Source organism: Penaeus chinensis, chromosome 30, assembly GCF_019202785.1.
Source record: "Penaeus chinensis breed Huanghai No. 1 chromosome 30, ASM1920278v2, whole genome shotgun sequence".
Lineage (NCBI taxonomy): Eukaryota > Metazoa > Arthropoda > Malacostraca > Decapoda > Penaeidae > Penaeus > Penaeus chinensis.
In genome coordinates, this window is record NC_061848.1 from 18,929,128 (window position 1) to 18,939,127 (window position 10,000).

The window sequence follows — 10,000 nt, forward strand, 5'->3', positions numbered from 1 at the left end:
ACACACACACACACACACACACACACACATTATAATATGGCGTACCAGCGAACATGAGCTTACGGCTGAGTACTTTGAAGAATCCTACTCTAGCTTGAAAGGATAGGTAGTTTCAGGTAGCTTACTTATTTCCTTGTTAGTTATCAGAATAACCAGGTAAATTACATACACAAATTATATTATTATCGAGAACTTTACATGCTCATTAAATATTGTTTTTGTTAAATTGTCAGATATAGGGTAAGTAATTATAAGAATAATGGCGAAGGAACTAATTATGCTAATAACATAATGATGATAGCACTAATATCATACAGTCATGATTATACTGAAGAAACAATAACAATAATGAGAGTTATAGCTATAATCATCGTAATATGAGCATAATGCCCAGAATTCAGGCGAACAAACTATATACGCCTAACATACACTTGAGACGTTATATAAATAACGTTTATGTACCCTTTATCCTCTATCTCTTTTGTTCTACCTCTCTCCAGTTCTATTCCCTATGCAATTAAAAGCCTACGCATGCACGTGTGTGTATTTATATTTTCTTTTTTTTACCTGCGTGTGCAAAGATCCCAGTTTCGGACTTTCAACACAAGAGGCGCTCGTGCATTGGTTTCGGGCGACTGCTGGTGTTTATAGGCATCCGATCAAAGAGAAGAGGAATTTTGAGTTTTATGATCCTGCAATCTCGGATATAATGAACGACTGGCTGTTTGGCGTTCTTTAAATAAGAAAATAACCGGACATCAAAGCTACACGTAATCTAAGATACAAGTTCCATAACTGCAGTAATCTAAGATTCCATAAATAAAACAAATGGTAATCGTTGAGGCGATTCGATTTGCGTCGCGAAACTTTATGACGATAGCCGACAAGCAGATCCAATCCTCATTAAAGGTGTTGTGCCAACGATGGCCGCGCGAACAAGACGAAGTGACAGTTTTCACACAGCCTTCCAGGTTGCCCTTTGTATAGCGTAACTTTCAAGATTTCCACTGAGATTGCAGAAGCAAAGGAGGAAAGGGTGAGGTCAGTGAAGTATGACTTGAAGTTAAACATATTCCTTAATACTTTATTTACATTTGGCTTCGGATTTATCCAAAGAGAGAGGGAAAGCAGAGAAAAAGGGGAAAGAGATATGGCAGATATGTAGATTAACACACATACACACACGCATACATACATATACATATATATGTATATATACTGCACACACACACACACACACACACACACACACACACACACACACACACACACACACACACACACACACACACACACACGCAAGTCTGCTTGTGTTTGGTCCGTTCGTTCGCACGGAACACCTGAAACCATATATCATGTGCTTGAGGAATTGAAGTCGTTTCATTTGATATGAAATTGGCACCTTGAATATTGAAGAATTACACACACGCACGAACGCGCGTGCGCAGTAAGGTATCATATCACGAATCTATTAGAATTATATTCTAACTCTATTATCATTAGTATCATCAATATCATCATCATTATTATTATTGCTGTTATTATTATTAGTATTATTATTACTACCATTATTAATATTGTTGCTGTTGTTATTATCATTATTATTATTGCTATCATCATTATTATTATCAGTACTACTATTAATATCATCATTATTTATTATCATTATTATTATTGCTATCATCGTTATCATTATCAGTACTTCTATTGATATCATCATTATTATCATTATCATCAGTATTACTACTATTATTATCACAATTCTTCTTCGAGGCAAGTAGCCCACACTGAAGGAATTAGGTATCCAAAAAGGGACGTTAGGGAGGAGGGTAAGAGAGGAAAGGGAAAGGAAGAGACGGAAGAAAGGGGGAGAAGGAGAACAGAAGGCGAAGGGGGGAAGGAAGGGAAACGGAGGGGAGTTAAAGAGATAATGGGAAAGGGAGGGGAAAGGATAGGGGGTTCAGAGAGAAAGAGGAAATGAGGAAGGGAGCGACTGGGGAAAAGGAACGGGGGAGGTGGGGGGTGAAGGAGGAAGAGGATGGAAGTAGAAGGAGGCAGAAGCAGGGTGCAAGTGGGAGAGGAGTGAATGCACTGGCAGCGAGGGAAAGAGAAAGGTGTATATATTCAACATATATATATATGTATATATATGTATATATATATATATATATATATATATATATATATATATATATATTACACACACACACACATATATATTTATATACATATATTATATTATATATACACATATATATCATATATATAGACATGTATACATATAGAATGAGGGTGAGAAAGAAAGATAGCTAGAGAGATATTTAGATAAATAGACAGACAGATAGATAGAGAGAACAAAATTTAAGACAAAAGGAAGAACAAGGTGAGAGGAAGAGAAAGAGAGGAAAAGAATGAAAGCGAGAAAAAAAGAAAAAAAAGAAAGAAAAAGAAAAAAAAAATGTTAAGGAGAGGAAGCGAGATGAGAAACGAAAAAAACAAAAACAAAAACAAGAACGCGAGACACAGAGAAAGATCAGGAGCGAGAGTCATAAAACACAATGGCCTTTTTAGTACCCGGGCCCGGACTCGAGCACGACAGTCCCTTGCTTCGAGCGTTTTGAATCGAGCTCATGAGTCTCCTTCGGTGCCAACTTGCCTCTCTCGCGCCGCCGACTCATACACAAACTTCCGTGAGTTTCTTGGCACTCTCTCCTTAGTGCCAAATGACTCCTGTCTGTGTCTTGCATTCTAATTCATTTTTTTTTTTTTTTTTTACTGTCTCCTGTACTTCTTTAATTGATAATATGGAAATGGGAGTATCATTGCTATTATTATTGATCTTCTTAATGTTGCTTTAATTATCATTATTATTATCAATATATTTTTTATATCATTATTGTATTTGTAATCATTATTATCATCAGTCCTATTATGTTTAATTGTTTTTACCTCTGTTATAAATTATCATTATTACCTGTGCTATTATCATTGTTCTTTAATCACCACCATAATTATTACTACAATGATTTTTGCGGTGTCCTTGTTGATATGCTTTTGTTATACTTGTTGATGTCATGATCCTACTTGTTTTTTTTTAAATTAATATTGCCATCATCATTGTTATCATCAATGCTGTTATTATTAACATTGTTGTCATTTTTATTGAACAATAATGTTATCGTTAAGTTTCGAGGCACGATTTTGGAAATTTTGGAAAAATTCTAAGCAGGTGCAAACTTCTAGATAAATATAAAATATTTTCACTCATGTACGTTTTTCGAGTTATTGTAGTTATGTTTATCATTATTATTATTATTATTATATTTCTTGTTATTATTATTATTATATTTCTTGTTATTATTATTCTTATTATATTTCTTGTTATTATCATTATTGTTGGCAGGTCTCGACGCATCAACGCATAAAGTACTTTCGCCGGAGATCAGGCTCAGCGAGAAGGGGGGTGGGGGAGCATTGCCCAGCGCCCATTTGGTTTAAGAGGGCCCACTATTGTACTCGAAAAGTTAAAACCATGTATTGATATCATTATTATTATTATTATTGTCATTATTGTTATTATCATTATTATCATTATTATCATTATCATCATTATTATTATTATCGTTATTATGATTATCATTATAATTATCATTATTATTTTCATCATCGTCATCCCTATTATTATTATTATCATTCATGAGTAACCTTGCTGAAGGGGCATGATTTTATAAGATGATCGACCACTATAAAGAAAGCCATGTACATTACGCATGACTACACACATGTTCAGCATATCACTATAGTGGATGATTTAATTTCAGTTCAGCAATGCAGTACATTTTACCTCGAGTTATTATCAAGTAAGTGATTACTACCTTTCTTGTATTTTTGGCTCTAGCAGGGGTGTGGGCCCCAAACTAGTCCTACATCAACATATTTAATTTCCCTCGACGCCCCTAGAAGACTGATCCATTATAACTGGAAGTACCACTATCTGTGAAGGCTCGTAGTAGTTCCCAGTAACGTAAGATGAACAATAGACCGTTGCATATTCGTTGGCGGGTATTTAAAAGTGGCGAACTCAACACTCCCGTTGATACTAGGGTCCTGTGAGGTTTTAAAGATCTTAATTATTACCACTATAGTTTTCATTATCCCCAAAATTCTACTTTTTTTTTTTAACATGACTATGATTATAATTATTTCCGTCATGATTTTCATCATTATTCATATCATTATTAATATCATTACTGCCCTTTCCCTTTACTATTATTGCCAATAATACCGCAACTTTTGTGGTATGAAATGCATACATGTGTTTACACACAGTGCGTGTCTATTTACCGTACGACTGCAGGACATAAATTACATTTTTCTCTCCATTATAGTGTTCTGTCACAATCACGGTCTGTCTCGGCCGTAAATATCAGCTAATAATCCAGCACTACGGTAATGAAGTAATCACACTCGGGCAAATAACCCCACAGACTTGTCTGTCAGCCTTGATTACATGGCAGCAGTGACGTGCTCCTGCAAGTATGCGTATATGCATGTGAAATGTATATATATGTGTATATATGTATATATATATATATTTATTGATTTTGTTAATTAATTTATCTACTTTATATATATCCATATATATATATGTGTATATATATACATACATATAGACACAAAAACATATATGTGTGTGTGTGCACGCGCGCGTCTGTGTGTGTGATCTACATATTTATGTATCGATTACACACACACACACACACACACACACACACACACACACACACACACACACACACACACACTCACACTCACACTCACACTCACTCACAGATATATATATATATATTTATATATATATATATATATATATATATATATATATATATATATATACATACATACATGTACACACACATATATTTAAATGCAGTTATTTTTAGTGAAGACTAAAATGAAAATCCTTCCGCCGATCTAAACAAGCGAGCTGCACTTAACCACATTACACTTAAACCAACGAGGCTTTAAGTGATCGCAGTATCAACTGCAAATATCAAATTTGCATATAATTGCGAGAGGTTTTTTTCACTACGCGTAATTCAGTAATTTTAATTTGAGCAGCATAATGTTGCGGCGTCCAGGGTGTGCCTCATTGCAGAGTTGAAGGGCCGCTGGGAGTGTTCACTATGAGATCTGCTCACACACACACACACACACACACACACACACACACACACACACACACACACACACACACACACACACACACACACATATCAGCTATAGCCTTGTCATGAGGGAAGCGTAATCTTATAATGAAAATGATAACCAAGGCTGTGATGAACATTCGCACATGGGAAACCACCCCTACACTCACAGCGCTTTCAAAATTCTGTCCACATCCTCCAACAGACTCTACTTCCTAATCTGAATATTTGTTTATCTATAAGATCAACACAACAGCCACACACTTATTTACGGTGTAATCCTGTAACCGTAACTTCCTGTTTAATTGTTTATGGTGTGTTTTACTTGTCTTTTCGTTAGTACATACGTCCTTTGTTGTTTCGTTTATTTTTGTCTTTGTTTCTCCTTATTTTATAATTTTCATAATTTGAACTGCTTTTTCCTGCCTTTTCTAGTTCTAATGTTTTATTTTGTTCGTTCTTTGTAGCACTGAAGATGAAGACGGACGTCTTTGAAACGTATGACAAATAAAGATATTCATCTCAGCCTTGGTTATCATTTTCATATTATATACATACACACGCATATAAAATATACACATACATACATACATATAAACATGCATATATATACTGTATATATATATATATATATATATATATATATATATATATGTATATATGTATGTATACATGCGTATGTATGTATATATATATATATATATATATATATATATATATATATATATATATATGAATGCGTGTGTATGAGGGTGTGTGTGCTTGTGTATGTGTGCACACTCTCCCAAAAACTAACTGTCGAGGTGCTGCTGACACAGAACAGAACATACAGCTGCAATATTACAGTAGGGTTGGTATTCGTGGCCGTGAGTTGCACCTTATTCTTACTGACGTGAAATATGTACTCCTATTTGCACATTTTGCATTATGCAGAAAGCAAAGTAGGCTTTGTGACCACATATGCACAGGCATTTGTCATGAAACTTCAAGCAACTGTTTATCTTCGAAAATATTACTGAAACCCAACAATTCGAATGAGATTTTATGTTATGTTGAATCCATTGAAATGCCGTACAATTATCATTTACAAATGGGTTTCTTTCTCATATATATAAATAGGCTTCGGATAGATACATAATTTGGCAACGGTACATTTTAATAGTGAAGATGCTTTGTTTTAAAACCTATTTGGTCACCTGATCACGGCAGCGCGAGTTATCAGTTGGCCCAAAATTACACTGTATTTTGGCTTTCAAATCTAGGTAGTCTAATTTAGTGCTTTTTGTCGTGTCTACTTCAAAATGTTTTCCTCTTTCTTTTCTTCTCTTTTCATCTTTCTAATCAGGCGTACGAAGCAAAGATAAATCATTATACTTTGTACATTCGTGGCGACAAACATGAAATTAATTCGCCGTCCACTAAAAATGTGTTTCACGACGCCACTACAGACAAGCAAAGTTACGTTACTGAAGAGCTATGCTGAACTTATATTGATTCAAAAATACAATTTATGATTCATTGCTGCTGGCAAACGTTTTTCGCTAGGTGGCAACTAGCGAAGGCGATCAAGTGACACATTATTGTATTGATTTGACGGTGGAAAAAGCAATATTAGTTTTAATGCTTATTAATAATATGCATTCATATTTTTCAGCCTTGAAAAGTCAGTTGTTGAACATAGGCCTTCAGCAATCATATTTATAATCTCTCACATTTATTTATGAACTTATATGTATATATATATATTTACATATATATATATAACATATTTACATATATAAATATATACACCGTAAAAAAAAAAAAATATATATATATATAAAAAAATTCATTAACAAACGTTTTAAGACAATTCATTATCACTGCTGTAACAAGGAAATAAAAAATCAATTGGACAAATACAAAAACAAAAAAAAACAAAAAAGAATATCTACATACACATAGAGATTTACGAGAGTTTAGTAAAAAAAAATCAAGTTAAGGACATAGTGACCTAACAAAAACGGCTACAAGTGGCGGGGAAAGGCTTAATGGGTAAACAACGCGGTTTGGCTGGAGAACTAGATATTCGGGCTTCAATCTTTGTATGGAAAAGGTATTCGAAGGTATTTTTGGCGGCAGGAGTGAGAGGACAGCACATTAAAACCTCCATCTCTTACCCTGTATTAACGCCTCAGCATGCGTTTCAATGTGGAATCACTTGCGTTTCCAACATGAAACCATGGAGATAATGATTAACGCAGTGTGTACCACCGATCTTCAGAAACTTAGTTTAAGAAAAGATAACTTCAAAAAATACTAGAGACTGTAGCCCACACTCCGTATTTACTTTTTAATGACTCTGCATACCCAAACAGATGGTGTAAGAATGCCATTCCCAGTGCGTGCTACTGTCACGCATTTCTCTTTCATTTTACCGTCAACATATAGATATGTATATTCATATATGTATATATATGTGTATATGTATATAAATGTATATGTACATATGTATATAAGAGTATATGTACATATATAAATGTATATATGTATATAAATGTAGATATGTATATATATGCATATATATTTATATATATAGACATATGTGCGTAAATATGTATGAAGATATGTATACACACAAACACACACACACACACACACACACACACACACACACACACACACACACACACACACACACACACATACATATTTATATACCCATATAAATAGATAGATAGATGTTTACTATATATATATATATATATATATATATATGTACACGCATATATATGTATTTATAAATATATGGGTGTATACACACACACACACACATATAGCTGTATATATATATATATATATATATATATATATATAAATATATATATATATATAAATATATATATAAATATATATATATAAATATATATATATGTATATAAGTATTTCTATATTTTTCTATACATTTCTTTGTCTAACTATTTATCTATCTATCTATATGCATGTATGTGTGTAAGAGAGAATAGGCAAATACTTGTATTCAGTCGCGTACACACACTGATACAAGGAAGAGAAATGGAAGGCGGAGAGCAAACAGACGCAGAAGAAAAAGAAAAAGGTGAAACAACCAAGGATGGAGAGAAGAACGAGGAAATAAAAGGCTAAAAACAACAACAGCAAAACCGCCAACCCCAAAAGAACTACCTCCACTTAACAAAGAAATTATCATTTTTTTTTTTTTTTCTTCTTCTCCTTCACAAACTACTCTGTTATCATTAGTGGGAGAAAGGTTTATGGCACCTGCCTCTCTCTCACGGCGAACAAGCGGCTGCCGTGCACGCTATCTTGCCATTTCGGCTTTTCTTGCCTTGAATCGCGCTCCAGCCGGCCGGGGATGGACTTCGACGGACGCTAACATAGGGTTCTCCTGGGATGCTGTAATGTTCCACTGTTATGTCGCCATGGTCTGCTGCTCTGGTGTTGCGAGCTGATGTAATGTTAAATTCTCTGTTGTTATGTTTGTTTTGGTTTGACTTTTTATGTGATATTCTTTTATTATTTATTTGTGAGTCTTTGCTGTAATGTTCTCTTTTTCTGATGTGATATTACAATGTTCTGTGGTTTATGTTCCCATTGTTATGTTATAACCTTCTGTTGTAACTATTTGTTAGCACCTGCTTTATCGATCTGTTGCAAAATTCTGCTAGTATGGTCTGTCTCAAATATATATTATTTTGCTGCCAAGTTTTCTTGTCCGTAATGTTATAATCCTATGTAAAGTCATGTTACTTTTCCCTCAAAATTCACAAAGTTTTGTTTCCCTTTTGTAATCATCAGTAGCCTTGCTGAAATGAAAACAATCACTGCTGTATTTCAATATTCCATTGTCTCATCCGCAAATTCAGGAAGGCACACCACCTTCCAGAATACGTGGACAGAATCTGTACTTGCGAGTGCTTGTGATAGCCTCTGGTGTCTCGGGATATCGGAATGGGTTTTACTTTTTAATGCGTGTCTGGAAGCTCGAGTGTTAAATTGACAAGCGTCGTTTGAGAATGTTTACCTGCCTACAAACCCAATGAATAATAAACAAGATCGCTGGAAGATATTATGTTCTTCGTGTCTCTCCTTTAGTTTCGAAGAGAAAAGAGGGAGAAGAAGGACACGATGAGGAAGATAAGTCAAAAGAAGAGAATAAATAGAAGAAAAATGAGAACAAATAAGAGCAGAAGGATAGAGATGGCGAAATGAAAGAGAAAAGGCAGGAGAAAAAACTTTGTCAAAGGAAGAAAATAATGAAAATTGAGAAGAGGGAAAAAAAGTTAAAAGGAGGCGGTGAAAGGATAATAATGAGAAGAAGAACAAGGGGAACTGGCAGGTCACGATTAAAGATAAAGAAAATAAAAAGTTAAGGTGGAGAGAAAATGAGGAGAATGGGAAAGTAGAGAAAATGAAGCAAGAACAATGAGTAGTCCAAGAAAGAACGAAAAAAAAACCCTACAAAAAGACGAGAGAATACCCAGAAACAGAAACTGACAAAAAAGAAAAAAAAGAAAAGAAGAACGAAAAGAAGGAAGAAACAAAGCACATAACGAACGGAAGAAACAACAAAATATAGAAAGAAAAAAAAAGGGGATGAAGAAACACAAGAAAACGAAATAAATAAAAGATGAAGAAGCACAGGAAGACAGAGGAAAAAAGGAGACGAAGAAACACAAGAGAACGGAAGAAATAACAGACGAAGAAACACAAGAAGACAAGAAAAAAGGAGACTAAGAAACACAAGAAGGCAATCAAAGCAACCCAGGAAGAGC